Source organism: Hoplias malabaricus, chromosome 8, assembly GCF_029633855.1.
Source record: "Hoplias malabaricus isolate fHopMal1 chromosome 8, fHopMal1.hap1, whole genome shotgun sequence".
Lineage (NCBI taxonomy): Eukaryota > Metazoa > Chordata > Actinopteri > Characiformes > Erythrinidae > Hoplias > Hoplias malabaricus.
In genome coordinates, this window is record NC_089807.1 from 12,205,914 (window position 1) to 12,228,301 (window position 22,388).

The following is a 22,388-nucleotide window of genomic DNA, read 5'->3' on the forward strand; positions in this document are numbered from 1 at the left end:
CATCATTATTGTTTGATTACAGTTCACTAGAATACTTCATAAAATGTGCGCTACAGATTCTATGATAGCTTCAGTATTATCTTTATTAGCTTATCTTCCTTTGCTAAAAAAAACTATCACCTTAGTCATGGCTTTTGAAGAAGGAGAGAGTTTCACCCCCGCACCCAGCCCCAATTTCCTGCTGGTCTCAAGTCCACTTTGCTGACCTTAAGGCCATGGCTGTCCCCAAATGTATCAGTGCAGTGGATACAGGCAGAATACATCTCCTCACAAACTGTGACACTAAAAGCCAGGGTCAAACCCAGAACCCTGGAACCGTTAGGGATTTACACAGAGCCTCCGTGCCGTGCTGCTATATGAACATGAAATGATTAAACACCCATAACTCATTATTTCTGACATTTTAATAAAATAAATTGGCCACTAAATATGATCTAGATTTCAGACAGCTCCATGGTCCTGGAATTCTAGGCTCAAACCCCCACCTTGGGAGGCTGTGACACACTGGTGGCTGTTCAGTGTGGGAGAGACTGTGTGTAAGTGTGTGATACCCTGTCCTGGCTGTGTTCCTGCTTTGCGTCCAGTGTGTCCAGGTAGGTGTAAGACCCACCGCGACCCTGAACTGGACAAAGTATTTACAGAAAATGTGTGTATCTGAATGAAAATCTATGACATCAAGCCAACGCATATATTGTGCTCACACACACGCCCCCAGACTCAACTTCAAACAAGTCATGCTTCTGTCATGTTGCTGTGAATTATGAGCCACATGTCAGGGTCAGAGGACACTCACACAACCCACGAACCTAAGGTTTAAGCATCAGCATTCAGTAAGCAAGCATTCTATTCACAGAAAAATATTCGTAGAATTCTCACAATAATAACAATTAATACACAACATACATCACCACCAGGCTTTACTTACGTTGTGGCTGCCTTCACCACAGAATCCTCTGTCATATCCTAAATGCATTACTCTAAAAGGTTCGTAAAGAGAGTTTACAAAGGAGAATGCGGTATCCGCGTTATGTGATGAATGTTTGCCAAGCCTTGCAGCTCTAGCCCAGACAGGAGAGGGAGAGAGAGAGGGAGAGAGAGAGAGAGAGAGAGAGACCCTGTTCCCTTCCTCAGCCCCCTACCCCCAAACACCTCCCCTATGCCCCCCTCACTGCTATTTCTCTCCCCACCAAGCTCCCAGCCAGAACTTCCTGCAGGTCAAAGGTCATAGAAAGGGCACCAAACACTGAGATCCACTAAGAATCTACACTCCTGTACTGCTGTACAAAACCAAGCTCACGGTAACACCGCACTGGGTAAGAACCAGAGAACCGCATTCTACATTCACAACACCAAAAGAAACCACATGAAACTACTGGTACCATTACTCACTCACATCTAACACAATGCTCAGCAAAGTTTATTACTCAATACTTCACAATCTGATACACTTTAAATAAGGTGAACAAATGTGAATAACCTTTTCTAAAGCTGTATATAATCATTCATTCATTCTCTGTCACTGCTTCATCCTGATCAGGATCATACCCAGAACCCAGGACCCTGAGACCCTGGAGCTGTGAGGCAGCGCCACCCTGCTGCCCACGTCACCCAACAGCTGGTTATTGACACCTACAGACACGCATCCTAACTCCTTTGTATTTATCTTCCCCTGAGGACTGTGAATGACATTAGAGTCTGTTTACGTACCAGATAGAGTCATGATTCATCATGAACATTTTACAGCCTCACTTACGCCTTAATTAAGCAGGTTGACGTTGGTTACTGTGCCTTTCAGAATGATCAATTCATGTGCATTTAAACACTAGTCCAAGCACAAACACTCATAATACCTTCAGTATGTGGGGCTAGGGTTTTGACGATTAGATCTCAGTGAATTTCCACGATAAAGGCTTTTAAATTTTTTTTCTAAAACAGCACATTCAAGCCAATAACATCGTAGAAATGTCACAGTAAAGTGTGAAGGGTGTATAATAGGTGTAGTAAAAGACATTCAAAGTTATTGACTAGGTTGCACAGGAATGATTTAAAATGCTAAACACACTAGACGCTATGATATAGCTTTACAGCTTTTAAGCCTTCCAGCAACAGCAAACAAGAGGAACAAGAAAGAGATAAGCATCGAGTCTGGCACTGTAAAAGGACAAATGAAGGCGCGCTGTACTTTGCCGGAAATGATATTCAGGAAAGGAAGCCAGACACACCACAATTAAGACAGCACATAAAACACTGGGTTTCATAAATGAAACACAAGGTTATACGAAAGTGAACAACTGTTTTACTTCACTGGCAAAACCACCCTCCCTCCCCCATTACACATGATTGTCTCTCTCTCACACACACACACTTTTAACCAAGAATAAATATAATCCTTTTGTGAAATGCAAATCATGCACAGTGTCTACAAGACACGGTGAACAATTCACACAGGAATGCTGCATTAGCATAGAACTTGGCGTAATTAAGGTATGCAGAAGGCCTAATTAGTGTGGTAAAGTGTGGGAAAGCGTGGAGGAGAGTCGTCCAGGAGACGAGCGAGATGAGACGTCCGAGATGAGACGATCTCGCCCCCGCTCGGCGACAGCTGGTCTCCGCGGTGACTTAGCCTACCTGTCTCACTTACAAAAAAAACAACACTGATTAAGTAGCCATCAGCTAGCATTCACGCTAAAGCTTACAAGAGCAGGGGCAAGCCTGGTAGTTCAGGCTTCATGGACAGTGATCTGAGGAGGCTTTGGTTGGGCCTAGGTTCCCCGCAGAGCTGTAAATCCACCCTGTGCGTGCCAGGACGTCCCCGGAGAATACAGGGACAGAGGCTAAATCGGGTGAAGGAACAGCCAAGGTCGATCCAGCACAGTTCCAACATGATTTACTCCTGACGTTCAGACGCAGATGATAATGATGGACCTGCATCGTTTTGTAGGTTATGATGGGACCATTACTCTAGCATACAGCAGCCCCTCCAGACATATCTCATCCAGACAGAGAGAGCAGGAGCTCATTTCACAAGCCACTTGTAACTGAGTGATTTCCACTTCACACCCTTCACATGCCTTACCGGACTAGCAACAGGAAAAAAAAAAAAAGAACTATCAACCCTTGCCGTGATGAAGGAGGCTGACCTATATAACTGAGTGCTCCTTTGGGGTAAATACTTCACCTGCCCAGGGAGATGCAACAAGTCCGAACCACAGCAAGCCCAGACTCATCCCAGACTGTCCACTGGGTCGGAACGATTTCACTGTCGGGCTGCGTGAGCCTCATATCTGTGAGTGCGAGTTGAGCGTGGTTCAGCTCAGCACAGGCCCAACAGTGCACACTGATACACGCGCTGACAACAAAAACACGTTTCCGCGAGAGCAAATGTCGGTGCTAGAGGAACGAAAAACTTAGAAAACACGCAAAAATAAGACTACACTGGCGCCTGTGGTTTAGCACACTACAGCAAATGAGTTTCCATCGAACCGAGTCTCAGAACACACGTTTAGAGGAGGATAAAGCATCATACCTTTGAAGGTCCTTCTGAGTACTTTGCCTTTTTTCGGTTTAACTCCTGTCTTTTTACCCAAACTGAGCGCCAAACCCACAACCTCGGTGGCCTACAGGTTTGTGTTTCCCCCACCCGTTTTTAAAGTGTTAAATCACTAATTACTGAACCCCCACAGCGCCCCCTCTCGGTGGCTCTCTTAAATGTACATAAATTAACTTTTTGCTCTGCACATAAAGATATGAGAGGAATTGAACACGCCACACACGTCATAAATACAGCCGTTGTTTTGAAATAACCGTCCACAGTTTAAAATACAGCAGTATACGTTATTACCGTTAAACCGCCAAAACTACTCCGGACGCGTCATGACCCAGAACAGGAAGCAATTGCAGAAGGTGAATGAATGAACAAAAGAACATGGCGGATCATATTCTTCTACATAATTATAAATTCACAATAATATTCAGGTATTAAATATATGCTCTGTTCCCATTGTAAAATAGAGTTTTATTTAAGCAAATCAGGTACACTCCTTAATGAGGTCAGGTGGAGTGTGTATCAAAGGTAAAGAAGCTCCCCTCACATGGGTCTGACTGCTTAACTCGCCTCATATTTCTGAAATGGATGTTTACAAATATGCAGAATTCTTCAAGTAACAATATGAAAAGAGTCAAGAATACAGGAAAATCAATCTCAGGCAATTTAGAAATGAAGTTTCTCTCTAGGAGAGAGAGCCAAACACATTGATCTCTGTAACACTGAATAGACTGATGTCTATATGTGGAAGCATTGCAATAAGAAGTGCTTTATTATTTTCTTTGCTTTGTTGTGCTGCTTTCCATATTAAAAAGCTTTACATGCTGCCAAACTGAAGATGCAGCCCTCAGGATCAGTGAGAACTGCGTGAAAAGAGGAGAGCATCAAGAGCACTGGGTCGAAGGGAGGGAAAGAGAAATGTATTAAATGCATTCTTCCTATCCATCTGTGGAGGGTGACCTCACACCCCCTGCTATTCCTCCACAAGCAACACAACATGGAACAGAGATCCAGTCACAGATGAGTAAATTTGGTTTCTCTTTAATCAGTATTTTGTAAAAGATACCTCGTTTTTATAAGGTACCTTTTTGTAGGGGAGGATATATAATTTAGAATAAAACTAAAGCTGAAAAAAGTAAGATTTATTAGTATATTTTAACATTTTTGCTGAGGTGCAAGGCAGCTTTGTAACACCCAAGAAGAGACTTAAAGGACTACACTCTTAATAATAAAGATGTCACAAAAGATGCCATAGAAGAACCACCACATTTGCTAAAACATTTAAACTGATAAAGAACCTTGAGGTCAAGTGGTGGATTTTGGATTTTTAGACACACCACTTGCCTTTTACACTGTGGACATATTTACCAAATACCATACCATAATGGACACATTTACCAAAAGAAATAGGAGGATAAATATATTTACATTAACTTGCATTTATTAATTATTTGTAAAAGAGTCATTGTTGACCTCTGTGTTTTTGGAATTATTGGACAGATGGATATAGGTAAATATTTATTTAAAAATGTTTTTAAAATCATTCACAAAAATGTATATTTTGGAGAGACTTTGGAGAGAGAGAGAGGTTTTCTGTGTAGAGGTAAAACCCCTGCCTCTCTTTCTCCTTCACATCTCTCTCACTGTTTAAATATCCTGCTCAAGACCCAGGAGACTGGCTCGTGTGTCTGAGATTCACTGTGGCAGTGTATTATTTCTGTTCACTCAGTCCAGTCAGTCAGTCAGGCATGAGAGAGAGTAGAGGCGCAGTGTGGCTCCATATGGCACCAGCAGCACATGGCTGAAGTGGCATGGCTGTGGCTCTGTTCCACCGGAACTCCCCCGCTGTGGTGAACATGCTCCTTACTGCCCACCACTGAACCTGCTGACTGCCATGTGCCAGGACTATGGTATATTTCAATCTCTATATCCTTGCTGCTATTTTATTATCATTGTAATGTGTCATCTGTTCTAAGCATGTGAAAGGGGACTAACAAAGTATGCAGAGCAACAGGTGGACTACAGGGTTTAATTGAGCCCTTGCACCGAAGAAACGTATATCAGCTATTTTCATTATTTACATTTTTAGTAGCACTGCTCCCTTGTCCAGTCTTAGCAGTCACACAGCTCCAGGGACCTGGAGGTTGTGGGTTCGATTCCTGCTCCGGGTGACTGTCTGTGAGGAGTTTGGTGTGTTCTCCCCGTGTCTGCGTGGGTGTCCTCCGGGTGCTCCGGTTTCCTCCCACGGTCCAAAAAACACACGTTGGTAGGTGGATTGGCGACTCAAAAGTGTCCGTAGGTGTGAGTGTGTGAGTGAATGTGAATGTGTGTGTGTCTGTGTTGCCCTGTGAAGGACTGGCGCCCCCTCCAGGGTGTATTCCCGCCTTGCGCCCAATGATTCCAGGTAGGCTCTGGACCCACCGTGCCCCTGAACTGGATAAGGGTTACAGATAATGAATGAATGAATGAGTTAGCATGCCTTTGAATATGAACAGTTCAGCCGAATGAACAGAAGAATGGGTTAATGATTGATATAATATATACAGTTTCTCCTATAAATGTACTATTTTGAATATATATGTTTTTCCCTGGACAGCGACGGTATATTATACATCCTCAAAAACACCAGGATCCAAGGCACCCCAGCAGAACATAGCCCAGAGCATCACACGGCTTGCCTTCTTCCTTTAGTGCGTCCTCTTCCCCAGGTAAGCAATGCACACCCACATGAGCTAAAAATATATTTTTGTTGCTTCATGGTCCAGGTCTGATGTTCACATGCCTATTGTAGGTAATTTCATCCATTGACAGGGGTCAGTATGAGCACCGTGACCAGTCTTTGGCTACTCAGCCCCAAGCTCAGTAGCACTGTGTGTTCTCACACCTTTGCTATCATAGCCGGCATTACCTTTTTCAGCATTCTGAGCAACAGTAGCTCTCCTGTGGAATCAGACCAGAGGGGATAGCTTTCATTCTCATCAATGAGCATCAGTGAGCCTTTTGCAATTATAACCCTGTCGCTGGTTCACCAGTTGTCCTTCTTTGGGCCACTTTTGGTAGGTGCTAACCACTGCATACTGGGAACACGCCACAAGAAGTACAGTGTTGGAGATGCCCTGACCCGTGTCAAATTCGCTCACATCCATGCGCTTGCCCATTTTTCCTGCTTCTAACACATCAACCTCAAAAGCTGACTGTTCACTTGCTGCCTAATATACCTCATCCCTTGACAGATGCATCTGAAACAAGATAACCAATGTCATTCATTGCACATGTCAACGGTTTTAATGTTGTTACTTTAATGCTGATACTTGTATGAGTTAAAGGAGCACTTAAACAGAAATCACCACACCCTGTTACAACCATAGATGGCCTAGTTATGTGTGACATATTTATTATTTCCAGTTTTATTAATGTGCATTTACTTTTGGAGCAGACGTAACACAATTTAATGAATATATATATATATATACTGTGTGTGTGTGTGTGTGTGTAGCACAGAAGAACAAAGAATAAAATGAAGAAGGCTACAGTATGCAGATCTTTCTCTTCAAAGCAAGAGGATGGCTCTTTCACATCAAAGGCCGGGCCCTGCCTTCTGAGAATAGAGAATATAGAGCACGGACTGCATCACATCAGCACTAGAAATATTCAACAATATGGAAAGCTGGGGAGGTCACATGATCAACGTGGAGGGCAGAGAATGCGGAATGTTGAGCGGGTCACATGATGAGGGGAGGCGTCCCCCAGGAGTAGGTGGGGAGGAGCGAGTGAGCAGCAGTGCCCTCATTATGCCAAACTGGAGGAGCCATGCAGAGCCAGGGGACTACAGCTACTTCCTCACTTCACCCAGGGAGGGATTCTCTTAAAGCTACAGCCACACCATTCAACAGATACACAGGCTCACACTTACAGATTCTCTCTGCAGCTAGAAGCTCTCTCACTTCATGCTCTCGCTAGTTCATTCCCCACTCTCTCGATTTAAACAACTAGAACAGCATACAACTTCATCACAGTAGGAGAATATTAGGAGTCTTGCCCAAGTGCTTATTTGAATAGTGTAGTATTCTTGCCAGTGCAGGAAATTACACCCCAGGGTGCTGCATGAATGGTAGCAGTGTTATCCACTATGCTGTCATATCACGGTGATCACAAGTGAAAATGCAAGATGGTGTTAGGTATAATCTCTTCAACACAGTTGTCTGTTCTACTACACATCACAAGAAACAACAATAAATGTGCTGGCGGAATAGAGGCCATTTGCTAACATGGTGATTAGGCCAGGCTGTCTAGTACAGGGCTTCCAAAATACCCTGTCTTTGGTGCAGAAATTGCATACCCCACTGTATGGTAGTTACACTACTTGACTCTACTTGGTTGTAACTGCTTTTTGGTACCTGGTACCTGCTTTGTTTTCCACTACAATAGGTTCCCATTGAAATGTAGCTGGTGATTTGCAAAAGGAACTACACGCTTTGGCATCAACAACTGTGGCCATAATGTTAAATGTTATTTACTCCAGTTGTATTCGTGTGATGTTTTTGTTTTTCAGGGCTCAACGCAGCTATCTTGCCCAGTCTTTCGTAGGCCACTAACCAAGGAACGTTTGTACCTTTAAAAGACCATGGCGTAATTTACAGGCTGCTGCTGTAATTTGGATAAAAACAAATGTTATCATTACTTGTGCTGGATGTCTGGATTTTGTAGTGATGGACAAGTCTCTCTGGCCAATCAGCACTCTCTGAGGTTCGGAACCATGAGCGAGCAGGTACTAAAAATGCCCAGTTCCAGGTACCAAAGTTTGGCTCATGGAAAAGCAAAAAAAGTAAAACAAGTACAGCTGAGTATAGTAGTGTAGGTACCATGGAAAAGGGCAAAAAATATGCAAACATTTATTCAATATATATTAATTCTCCAGCTTTAAACCATTTTTTGTTTTAATTAAATGAAAACAAAGTAGTGTTTAATGAAAACACATTACACGTTAGCTCAGAGATGTAAGGACAACACAGTGAAGCAGGGGCATTAGAGAAGAAATAACAATGGTAGGCCATTTGTAGGATCATTTACGGCATCGTTCCCCTCTACGAACAATAGCCAAATATCTGGCAGTGCTCTGGAGGCCCTATCATCTACGGTCGAGCTGAGGAGGAGTGCTGTAGAGCAGCACCAGGACAATAACATTTCCCAGAACCCCCTGGTGACGGCAGCAACTCTGTGCCGATTAGACAGCAGTCCTTTAATAATGAATGGAGCTGGGCTTTAAATCTGAGTGAGAGAGTGTGTGTGTGTGTGTGTGATGAGGCAGGAGTGAATGTTTGGGGTTTGTTCCTAACCAGCCACTGATATCACCAAGAGTGAGAGACAGAGAATCATAGAGAGTGAGAAACACAGAGAGAATACACGAGAAAGAACAAGAGACTGTGATGAGAAGAAAAAGAAAGAGAGTGAGGGAGAACAACAGGAGAGGAGCGTTTACAGAGGCTTCCACTGGAGTGGCCACTCAGCGCCGTCAACAGCACAACTCATTACTTTTCCCTTTAAACAATGTCAGTGACACTCGCGTTAGCTTCGTCCAGCCAGGCCTTGAGTTAACAAACCTGCCTGCCTTCACACTGCTCCTGTTAAGACACACTACATGTTCATTAGGGATATAGAGATGAGGGTGTCTGTTTTTACACATGAATTGGCCATTTACAAATAGATGTGAGTGCAGGAGGCAGGGGGAGTGCGCAAGGGAAGGATGGAGGAAGGGAGACAGAGAGAATGTGAGAGTGTGTATGTGTGTGTGTGTGTGTGTGTGGGGGGGGGGGGGGGGTGATAGAAAGAGACAGATGGAGTGTGTGAGCAGTGGCGGCAGCAGCAGAGCTACAGTAAGTGGGTACTGGACTCCCTAGACAAAGCTGTCCATATGGCCTGGCAGAGCATCTACAGACTTTAACCATCACAAAGCATCAGAGCCCAGCAGAGACCCCATCCTGAAGCTCAGCATAAAACACACTCTACTACCCAGCATGACACTAACCAAACACACAAACCACATACACCTCTCCATACGGCTTATCTACAGAGAACATTAACCAGCCAACCAGGCAGACACACAAACAGTCAAGCATACTAATAAATCAAAGTCATTTTAGTTTATTCAATTCAGGGCATGGAAGTTATTATTTTATTTTGTATAATAGACACAAACACGAAATTTGTAAACAAATTTTTCGCTCTGCTGCATACCATTCAAACACAATGGTTATCCAGCTTCTCTAAGAGTAAGGGCATTATACCATGTCCCAATATCATCACACAGACATAAACACACAATGCTAAACCAAACTAACCTTTAAAAAAATCATTTTAATTTTGAGCATCTAAACATAAATTTGTACAATGGTACACGGACACGGACAATGGACTGCACAGTGGTAGTGTCGCAGTCACACAGCTCCAGGGGCCTGGAGGTTGTGGGTTCGATTCCTGCTCCGGGTGCCCATCTCAAAAAAGGCAGATCGTTCTTGCGTTCAATCCTGTCCTCTGTGTCCAAGTGGCATTTGCGGTTTCCTCCCATGATCCATGAACACACATAGGTAGGCGGATTGGCAGGTGTGAGGACTGGCGCTTTGTGCAAGGTGTGATCCTGCCCGATGATTTCAGATGAGGTCCAGACTAAACTAAACTACACTAAAATTAAACTAGTATATCATTTACTAGTTATATACTTCTATTCTACTCATAATTGTAATGGGTATATAATATGAATTTAGCCTGTTACCATACTCTCAGACGTGGTAAAAATGGACAAATATTTATGAAAAACAATTGCCCGTATGGGCGGCACGGTGGTGCAGTAGGTAGTGTCGCAGTCACACAGCTCTAGGGGCCTGGAGGTTGTGGGTTTGATTCCCGCTCCGGGTGACTGTCTGTGAGGAGTTGGTGTGTTCTCCCCATGTACGCGTGGGTTTCCTCCGGGTGCTCCGGTTTCCTCCCACAGTCCAAAAACACAATTGGCGACTCGAAAGTGTCCGTAGGTGTGAATGTGTGTGTGTGTGTGTGTTGCCCTGTGAAGGACTGGCGCCCCCTCCAGGGTGTATTCCCGCCTTGCGCCCAATGATTCCAGGTAGGCTCTGGACCCACCGTGACCCTGAACTGGATAAGCGGTTACAGATAATGAATGAATGAATTCCCTGTATTCGTAAATTGTGTACAAAAGAAATGTGAATATCTGGTAAACCTGAGTCCAGAAAGTTAGGAAAGCAGTGTGTTGTGTTTGTGTAACGCTGTAGCTGAAAGAAAACTCTAGCTGTGTCCTATTCATTCATTCATTCATTATCTGTAACCGCTTTTCCAGTTCAGGGTCACGGTGGGTCCAGAGTCTACCTGGAATCATTGGGCGCAAGGCGGGAACACACCCTGGAGGGGGCGCCAGTCCTTCACAGGGCAACACACACACACATTCACTCACACCTATGGACACTACCAACATGTGTTTTTGGACAGTGGGAGGAAACCCACGCGGACACAGGGAGAACACACCAAACTCCTCACAGACAGTCTTCTAACAATGTGTTTGTGTATCAGCTTTTTTAGCAGCCTGCATACGACAAAAAGTAAAATGTCCCGAGCATTATACTAGGCCTTAAGATTCTCAGGGTAATAAACGCAGTTCCACACCACCAAGTCTTAATGTGCAAACGGGGACAAGCAGACTGACTTTAAGCCCAAACACTAGTAGACTGTAAAGGTTTGAGTACGGCAGCAATGCTCTGTATATCCACAGAGAGCAGTTCAGCTCAGCCTTTGCCCTCTGTCTCTATATCTCTATCACTCGCTCTCTCTCTCACCCTGACCGAGGAGCACATAGCTGCAGCAGGAGTGAAGCTGTGAAGCAGAGAAGACTAAACACATCCAGCAAGCTCTATAAATATCCTGCAAGAGAGCAGCGTTTGTAGGAGGAGAGTGAATAAAGCCCATGATCTCAGCTCTGAGCTCACTGGGGCTGGGCTGCTGAGGGTGGCTCTGCTGGCCTCCACTCTCTGTGTGTGTGTGTTTGTATGAACACGCGCACACAACTAGTCTGGGTTCCACTGTGCTTATCTTAGCCTTCTCTGCGAATGTTCTTACAGTTGTCAGTTTGTAAAGCAGCCTCTTGTTGTTCATTATCAGCATGAACACATATAATACAAAATATAATGGTTTTAAAAGCATCACGCTTTTAGCAGGTACTTTGCTAAACTTTAACTATACTTTTATTTATTTCCGTACATCTGCCAAATGTGGAGGTACCAAAAACTGTTTTAATTTACTGTCCTTATTTTTTTGGCAGGCTCCCAACTGGCCATTCCTCCAGTATAATGGAATGAATGTGAATATTTTTGATTAAAAAAGGAAAAATCTATTTTCAGTTGTCTGTTATTAGATTATATGGGTCATTGCTGGCTCTCTGTGTGAAACATTAATGTACATATCCTTCATAATATTCCCAGTGGCTTTCCAGAGACCCTGTGGTGATAATTTACTACAAAGGTGAGAATATCAGGAATATTGGAGAAACAAATAAGGAATGAAAAAAATAAAAGGCTCCACAAGACACTGCCTTTGGGAGCACTTTCTGGGCCATGTACGCCATGGATACAACCCCTTAAGCAAACTGTGCTTCCCATCTCCTTCTACCAGCATCTGGTTGTCACCCAAGCCTTCCCCTGAGCACAGTCCTCAGCCCAAAGGAGCAGAGAGAGTGAGTGGAGCTTAAAGATAGAGAGAGCGAGGAAGTCAGAGATGCTTTCAAGGCAGAGAGAGAGAGTGTGGTTGCCACACAGCTGACCGAGACATCACTACCATAACAAAACCTCCTATCTCCAAATATATATATATATATTCATTCATTCATTCATTCATTCATATCTGTAACCCTTATCCAGTTCAGGGTCGCGGTGGGTCCAGAGCCTACCTGGAATCATTGGGCGCAAGGCGGGAATACACCCTGGAGGGGGCGCCAGTCCTTCACAGGGCACCTCACACACACACACACACACACCCCTATGGACACTTTTTGAGTCGCCTACCAACATGTGTTTTTGGATCGTGGGAGGAAACCGGAGCACCCGGAGGAAACCCACGCAGACACAGGGAGAACACACCAACTCCTCACAGACAGTCACCCAGGGGGGGAATCGAAACCACAACCTCCAGGTCCCTGGAGCTGTGTGACTGCGACACTACCTGCTGCATCACCGTGCCACCTAAGCATGTGTATGTGTGTGTGTATATATATATATATATATATATATATATATATATATATATATATATATATATATATATACACACACACACACAATTGATTATTGTATATTTTTTCCAGTCACTTGGCCTTGGCACTTGACGCAATTTGCAAATGAATGTCCATTTTGGGTGATTTGTCAAAGCATTTTTGGGAACCCCTGCTTTACTGTTTCTTTGAATGGACTGGCTCTCATGAGGTTCAGCGTCACTGAGCACTACAAATATATACACCATTGGCCATTCAAATGCATTTGAGTCCATTCAATTCCATCCATTCATTTATCTTCTTTTACTGCTTCATCCTGATCAGGGTCGGGGTGGGTCTGGAACGTAACAGGAATCATACTATGGGTGCCAGTCCATCACACACTCACGCAGTCACTCACACAATCACACCTGTGATAGCCAGTCAACCTACCGTCATGCTTTGAATCGTGAGAGTAACATGTCAGTTCAGCTCAAATGGACTCAGCTAAGCTCAGTTCTCCTCAGCTCGTCTCGTCTCAACTCAAGTGGGCTAGGCTCAACTTGGCTTGCCTCAGCTCAACTCAGATCAACTCTACTAGACTCAACTCAGCTTGGCAGGGCTCTACTAAATTCAACTTATTCATTCATTCATTATCTGTAAGCGCTTATCGAGTTCAGGGTCACGGTGGGTCCAGAGCCTACCTGGAATCATTGGGTGCAAGGTGGGAATACACCCTGGAGGGGGCACCAGTCCTTCACAGGGCAAATTCAACTTATTCAAATTCAATTCATTTATATTCACTTTGGTGGAGTTAGTGCAGAATAAGCAGACAGTACACACTCTGTCCTCATCTGAACATTTGGAGTACGTATATAAACCATTCCTCACTGAGAAACACTACCCCTTCCTCACAAGAGATTCCATTACGTGGGGTTTCCACATAATCCTTGATCTGCATGAGAGTGGAGCAGGTGTGTGTGTGTGTGTGTGTGTGTGAGAGAGAGAGGCAGAGAGAGAGAGAGAGAGGCCACCAAAACCCAGTCTTCTTGAAGACTTCCTTCATAAAGGAAAGCCCTGGGAAGCCTGTGCTCAATGTCCGATCATTAAACATTTATAAAGTTAGGCTCTGAGCATCTCTCTCTCTCTCTCTCTCTCTCTCTCTCTCTCTCTCTCTCTGTTTCTATTTATCTCACTACCTGTCTCACTCTTTCTCTCACTGTCTCGTCATCCTTTTGTCTCACTCCTCTCTCTCTCTCTCTCTCTCTCTCTCTCTCTCTCTCTCTCTCTCTCTCTCTCTCTCTCTCTCTCTCACACACACACACACACACACACACACAGTCATCAACACAAATACCGCTCTGTTTAATTACTATTTCTGACCATCTAGACCCAGTTGTATGAGCTTGTCTATTACTGAAATAGTCTAGTGTGTTAGAAGACAGTACAATCTGACCATATCTACCACTGCAAGTTAAAAACCAAATTCCTTTTTCAAATATAATAAATGACAGACATAGTTGTTAATGCAAAATATATATATATATATATATATATACTTTAAAATCTATAAATATGTAAATATGTGAGAATAATCCAAATAAAAAGTAAAAATCCAATAGTAATTTTAGTAGGTGGACTTGCCGTAGAAAACTTCCCAAATGTGTGAATGAAAGAATGAGTGAGTGAGTCTGTGATGCCCCGGATTTGACTGGAGCCCTGTCTAGGGCATGTTACCTCTTTAAAAACAGCAGATGAAACTACATCTCCTAGGGAATAAATCAGGTTTAAGATATTAATGTTCTCATCTCATCTTCTTTTCCGCTTGTCCATTTCAGGGTCGCAGTAATATAATAATGTTGTAAAACATAAACATATTATTAAAGGCATTGCCGTTTATTGGGGACATTTCATGCTGAAAGTGGCAGCCATGGTGTAGGGGTGGGTGCCTCCTAAAGTTCTGCATTCCAGCAACAAAACTCCTCTGATAACACACAGGGACACAAGTCTAAATTAAATAGTAAAAAATGTGGTCTAAATACATGTAGAAGATACACAAATCCAGTGAGGTAAAGTCAGCCAAGGAATAATTTAAATAGTTATGAAATGGAGGGGATTGGTTGCCCCCTTCCGATTCAGTCTAACACACTGGATGATGACTAAATTTGGGCTCATGTATTTGTTAAAATATGTATTTGTCCTCCATCCCCCACATGTCCCTTCACTATCGGTCCCTCCTCTCTAACCCTCCAATATCAGCCTCTACCCATCTGTCCTCCAGCAGGTGAATGTGAACAGCACTGGTGCTGAAGCTTACACCAACCGCATGTCCCCCGGCTCTACCTTGGGGAGAGGACAGCTGATTTAATTAGGGATTTAATGACCCTATGCAAGAAGCTTAAAACCGCATCCAAGTACAAAGTGCCATCCAGTGTCAGAGTTATGTGAGGACAGGAGTGGACACTCATCAATACTCGAATAGCCCCAACTGCCTGTAAATCTCAGCTGATCAGACATCACCCCCTTCCTTGCTGATAGATACCCCTAGGGATGGAAAGGACCCTTGGGAATGAGGGAAATACATAAAAGAAAAATGGAGAAGTGGGATGAACATTCATCTCGAAGAACACGTTGAAGCCGAGCAGCTAGGACATGCTGCAAACGTGTGTTTATCACACTTAGCACTGAGCATGGCACAAAACATCCATAAATAGACATGACAGAGCTGAGGTCTCTCCATCTCTCTCTCACACATAAGTCTCTCGCTAAACTCACCGTTCTGAACAATCGATAATATCTACAGAACCTGGAGCCTAAGGATGCCTCACTGCTTCCAGAGAGCCATGGGCTCTACTACAACTGAACTGTGCTTTGTCTAGGTAATTTTTAATAGTTACACTTAAAAAAACATGTATCTAGACATATTTAATTTTCTACATCATTACACAGAGCCTGTATCAACCGTATCAGCACATTTCTGTGTCTAAATAAGTGTCAAAATAGCCGTCATTTACACTAATAATGAAATTTAATTAAGCTACAAAATGCTCAGAGGTAAAGCATTTTTTCAATAATAACTTACATGAAAAGTGAAGCACATTTTTGTCTGTAAAGTTATCATTTTGGAGACAGGTGGTGGAGGGGGAGGGGGTTGAATTAATCAAGAAACCACAAACATTTTCCAGTTTGATTATTTGATTGATTTGATTCATTATGCTGTTACTCTTCTGCATTATTTAATATATATATACACTCAATACACCAAGCACATATACAACTGGAGGGGCTATTTACCCATTACCTAACCAAAGCTAGTTTGCTTTGACAAGGTGATTACATCCAATTCAGTTCAAAATTCCAGCTTTTAAACACCTGCAGATAAATATATCACAAGCACGGATGCATTTTTACAACGCATGCACTTGCCTAGACACTCACACGCATGCACACGGTACACGGACACACTCAGCTATCCGCCTTGTCTGAAGAGACCTCCACTTAACACAGACTGTTTACCTTGGGGACTAGCATTGAGAGACAATTTTTCCAAGATTTCCCAATTAAAAAGTCATCAGAGAAAACGGAGCTCAAAGCCCAGAATGTGCAGCGATTTGGCCGGCTCAGGAGCTCCGTAACCGCACCAGTGACACTCAAACAAAGTGACACCCTGCTGAGAGAAAAGAGAGGACACAGAGAGAACAGTACCTACTGAGCAATCTTAAACACACTCTATCTCTGTCTCTCTCTCTCTCCCTCTCTTTCGCTCTCTCTCTCTCACACACACACACATTTTAGACAATGGTTTTAGACAATGTTTGGATGTTTGCATGTCTTCAATGTGTATTATCTAAAATTGTGTCGTGTAACAGTTCATTTAACAGTTGTTAAAAAGGTGTGAAATTTTGTCCTAGCCACAAATAAGTGCAGAGAATATAATGCAAAGTCCAAAAAAGGCTAAAGTTAGCCTGCTTAGCTAAATGGCTAATGCTCTGTTTGGCTGCATAGAGCCAGGGTATTTTGGAGTATATTGTACCAAAAAATAGTCTGGATAGGAGTTAGAGAGAAATAAGTTTTAAAAAATGGCTAATCTCTTGGTGTTGCCTTTAGCCTAGCATTAATATTAGCTAGCTTTCTGTGATTCTGTTTGGTCCCAAAATGGGAAGCTTTGCAAAACACTGCAGTGTGAACATGTTTACCCAGTATGAGAAATCATGGCTAATAAGCTATTGTCATTTTAAAAATTCAGTTAGACATTGAATAAAGTCAGTTCACTTTGGTCCTGAAAGTGTATAAAAAAATAAACTCACACACATATGTAGTGATTACACCATAAAATCACTCTTTGTGTGTATGTGTGTGTGTGTGTGTGTGTGTGTGTATAGCAGCAGGTGCTGGTGCCACACCTCACTAGTTCAGTGTGTGGGTTGAATGTGTGACTGACTGAAGACTTGGCTAATTAAAACCACAGAGCTAGTAAGGGAAGCAGACGGAAGGAAACAGCTTTGAAGCATGATGAAATGACAGAGCGGACTGATTTGTGTTGTTTAATGTAGCATGTGTCCGCACAAAAATGCATTTTCAAAGGGGTATTATTTACTGTATCTATCCTTACATAATTCCACACAATTACTCAATCCATGTTTATGCTGTGCATTCAGGAGCCTACAGTCATAACTGTCTCATTACAGAGGAGCAGCCTCAGTACAGTGTGTGAGCAACGATGAGAGAAAGCAAGGCACACAGAGGGACAGAGAGACAGAGTGTTTGTGTGTGTGTGTGTGTGTGTGTGTGTGTGAGAGAGAGTGATACAGAGTGACAGTGATCTACATCTCAGAGTCCAGTCAGGCAGGCTAACAAGCCTTTAGCTCTGCTCCAGCTCAGGCCTAGCCTCTTCTCTCGGCTCTGCTTAGTTCAGTAACAGCTCTAACCGCACTCCACCCAGTCCACTCTACACCCTGAAGTAGAAGCATCGGATAACAGTGCTATTATCACAAATGATGGTGTTCACACAGCGAAACAAACTCTGAAAATTGATGTGTTGATTAACAACACACTCTCAGTTTCATTGATATTTTAACACAGCATCTGATGCAGATGTTCTTCATGTTACAATCTGAACACACTGTCTGTGTGGAGACTGGGGGCAATATAAGGGCTTTAAGGCCACGGAGGAAAAGTTCAGCATTAATTCCACTTAATTTACAGAATATTACATTCTTTCATATTGAAGTGAAGATGGGATGGAAATGTTGGAACTATGAGGAAATCTTTCTTTTAACAACTTACTTTTAAGGTAACAACAAGTCACAGCTGGAACAGGCTGTGTATACATACAGCAGAACTTCCTGTTCACGTCCACAGTGGGTTTGGAGCCTAGTTGGAATCACTGGGCAACACAGGAACACACCCGGAATGAGGCACCAGTTCATCTCAGTTCCTCTCAGTGCACTCACACAGTCACTCACACATATGGACATTCTCAAATAATGCGTCGTCGGACAGTGAAAGGAATCCAGAGCACTCAGAGTGAAAAATTAACCATTTATATGATAAACATCACACGAAAAAAAGGTTTCTTGGGGAATTTCTGCACAAATTAGTGCAGTCTCTGTTTGAGAGTCCACTTCTAATTTACCCCTGCTTTAAGAGTCAGAGAACATCCCTTAAACACCACACATATGCCAGTTTCACACTACATGACTTTAGATCTGGTTTTTTTGCCGATCGTATACGCAAATCTGCATCGCTCTGTGCTGCCTTAGTTGCTATGTAGGAATCGATAAAAGACACGATCCCAGAGCTCTCCACGTGATCGCCAATGCCTTGAAAACACTCAACAAATATCTAGCAGGACCTGTCTTGTGACGGGCAGTGGGTGTAGACACAAGCTACAGCCAATAGGAAAAAGGCACGGCCCAAGGGGAAGTCTGAAGGAGGAGTTACAAGAAGGCAGCTATGATTTTACTGCAACAATTATATACACCTCTTAATATTTATTTAACTCCTCACAAGGCCTTTGCCATTTTCTGATGTGTAGTTTGTTATGCGTTATCACTGCTAATCAGCACCAAACCACTTGTATTGCTCGTTCCTGGGCATCAATTTTGAAAGGAAAAAAAATGTGTCTCACACATGGCACTAAATTGGTTTTTGCCAGTGTTTTCCTGACATATTTTTGGAGACCACACAGACTCTTTGGGATTTCCCTTGGTGAAACATTGTGTAATTCATGACCCATGCAGCTAATCATGCAGTGTGCAATCCAAAAACACTCAAAAATTCCAGATTACAAGACACACAAGAGGTGTTTTGTGACAAGTACAGCATTCTGAAGCCTTTGAAGGACATGTAGTGTGTACTTGGCATTACATAACCAGCCAGATTCCACCCTCATTTTTTAGTAATCCTCCCATGTTTCCATGATCCGTTATTAAATGCTTATATATGATGATAGTAATGCTTTTGCTGCAGGTGTAGGCACATACACCATTCGTGCATATCACGCATGCTTTTTGGATGCAAGGCTAAGTGTCTTTGGCCCTATGTGCTCCTTCTAACACATCTGATTTGAAAGTGCAAGAGAGCCAAGTGGATAAAGAGGATTCTGAAATCTGACTGCACTGTGGCTGACAGCTGCACAGCTATGCCACAAACACTCGAGCAAATAGCAGACATTGTTTGGAAAGGTTGTTAGCATTGTAATTCACTCCAATTGTCCATTGGCCCATCCTGAGGCATGCTTAGCATAACCCTGGGCACAGATAAAGCACCCTGTCATAACCGTGCTCCTCTTTTTCTGTGGTCTCAGTGAAAGAGGCATGTGATGGGCCAGCTGGGTCTAGTGGGCCAGCCCAAGCCACCCGCCGGCATATGCTGCCTGATACCAGCAGAGTGGCAGCATGGCTCTGCAGTGTGGCAGGGGGGCTCTGGGTGCTGTTGTAAAAGCCTGGTCCTGACCCTGCCTGGTGCTGGAGGGAAATCCCACCAGCCTACGTGTGTAAAAAGTGCAGGACACTCACTCCAGTGACAGATGCTGGCTGTAAATTCTCTTTACCCTGCTGTGGGATGCAGTGCTAAAAGCTCTTAGCCCTCTAACTCTTAGCCTACCCCCCCACCCCCGGCTCTCGTATTATCAGCCTCAGGTCCATACCGCTCCAATGACATTCCACTGCATCACAGCTAGTGTGTGCATTCATGCACATGCCTCATTCTCATGACTCTGACTCTGAAAATGTATGGGAACATGTCTATGTCAACTTGGATATACTTTCCTGAGAGTGAATGAGTTAAGAAAGTGTGTGTGTCTGATTGGATGGTTGGTTTGTGCGAGAGTGCAACAAAATCAAACCAACTGGAGGAACAGATGGACTCTCACTCTCCTCGCTGTGAAGAAATGCTGGACTTACACACACTTACACACACACACACACACCTCTCCAAGCAGCACACAGCTCTAAATAAGGGAGCTGTTGGCATGATTATACATCCATACACACAGCAAACACTTTTAAGCAGCCGCCATTAGAAACACTCCTCATCAGTAAGTATTGTGCATCAAATCACTATATTAGTTTTCAATACTGTAATGTAATTTGTGTAAATCGTGTTTACTAGTGGAGATCCATGACTGTTAGAAACAGGCCCTCAGTTTAGGCTATAAACGTCAAAAAAAAAAAACCTCCAAACTAATGCTAATTTCTGCTAGCACTCCTGCAGGTTTATTACAAACCACATTTCCAGAACATTTTATGATAGCTTATAAAATGCAATAAAAACAATAATCTGTGATTTGTTCATTCTTTTGAAGCTTTATTTATCTGACAAACAAACAAAGAAAAGACCAATATTTTAACTGAACAACTTGATTGAGTTTATTAAATCTAAACAAATGATTTAATTTGATGCTATTCATTCATTCATTATCTGTAAGCGCTTATCCAGTTCAGGGTCGCGGTGGGTCCAGAGCCTACCTGGAATCATTGGGTGCAAGGCGGGAATACACCCTGGAGGGGGCGCAAATTCTTCACAGGGCAACACACACTCACACAATCACACCTACAGACACTTCTGAGTCGCCAATCCACCTACCACATGTTTTTGGACTGTGGGAGGAAACCGGAGCACCCGGAGGAAACCCACGCTGACACAGGGTGAACACTTGTAACAGTATGTAAGCTTTAAATCAAGGGCTTAGATTTGATCTCAACATTGCTAGGGACACACAAAACACATAAAAAAGTATACTACTGAACGGCTAATAGGAAATCAATGACAAGGGAGGAATAAATGAAAAACCTAAGCAGAGGACTGCGAGGTTATTTCATTTCAGCGTGAAAGTTGCACAGTGTTGCCTTGTTTCCTTTTGCCAACTGAATGAAACCTGCTTAGTGACATATCTACTTCCAGAAGACCTAGAGCAGCCTTCTCCAATCTTACCCACAGTGCCTTAATTGGACCCAAGCCGGAACAGACCTAACATAACTGTCCAATCGTCTGACAACTAAAACCAACAAATTACACAAGTGGAATTCTGCAGCTTCATATAGTCAAACCGCACCAAATAAAAACATAACTGGTTAATTTCACTGTCTTTTCCTACTCATGTTGGTAGTTAATTACATCCATAAGGCCTTTGGTACAGATTCTGAAGTCCTAAACCCAGCCGTGGATTTGAGGAAGGACACAGAGCTGTTCTGTCACTCCACCAGCCCCACATTCCTGCTAGCGTCAGGGATCAAAAGATTTACTCTCTGATCCAGTTTATTACACATTACTGAGAATATTATTCACATCTGATTTGTACCTGGTTCAGTTACAATAGCTTTGTTTTCTTACGTTTAAATGAAACTCTCGGATCAGACAAAAACTGCTCTGGTATGACTTCTGCTGCTTGTGTAAGTGGTGTAAAGTTGCCCAGCGCAATTTGTCTCAGAGTCTCTGCGGATATAATATGTCAAAATAAAATGTCCCTATTCACATTGTCACCCTGAGTTAAAATAGTCTATAATAGTATAGTATATACAATATAAACCCTATGTTAAAGGACATAATCAGAAACGTGTGGCTAGTGCTTAATTGTGCACCAGAATACAGTTTTATTCTGTGTGTGAGTCGAATTGTGTTGATGTGTAAGTCATTAGTTCAGTAGCAAATCTTTAACTAGGCCCCACACTTATGTCAAAAAAGGGCCAAAGCTCAAAGGAGAAAACTCAGACTTAAGTGTTTTGGGACTGAAAATGAGTCTGGGGAACATTTAATGAGTAGTGACAACTGATTGTTTATAGATTACTTATAAATATGTGTAACACACCAAATATAGCGTTTTAAATGAAATTTGATGGATATACATTTCGGGTTTTGTTTTTCTTTTAAATAAATGACATAGCTGACATCATTTACTAATTCTGAATGCTTAAATATTATTCATATAACTTCTGCCGTTGTTTAGACCCATGCATCACACAGTGTAGGACTTTTTATCCAGCACTGATAAAGCCTTTCAGATGTGCCAGAGAGAGCCAACGAGCTGAAGCCCACTCCAGACCTCATTCTGGAGCTGATGTGCTGGGTAATGCAGCCAGGCCATCAGAGAGAGAGAGA

The 22,388-nt window shown here is 43.0% G+C and overlaps 1 protein-coding gene and 1 long non-coding RNA gene across 2 annotated transcripts in view; one reads left to right on the plus strand and one right to left on the minus strand.

The window, feature by feature from the left end:
- LOC136705248 (regulating synaptic membrane exocytosis protein 1-like) overlaps positions 1-22,388 on the minus strand; it is an 87,124-nt gene that overhangs the window by 55,513 nt on the left and 9,223 nt on the right. The window lies entirely within an intron of this gene.
- On the plus strand, positions 4,372-8,167 carry LOC136705250 (uncharacterized). The gene is made up of 4 exons (XR_010804043.1): positions 4,372-4,568; positions 5,274-5,454; positions 6,141-6,252; positions 7,041-8,167. It is a non-coding gene; the product is annotated as an uncharacterized lncRNA (long non-coding RNA).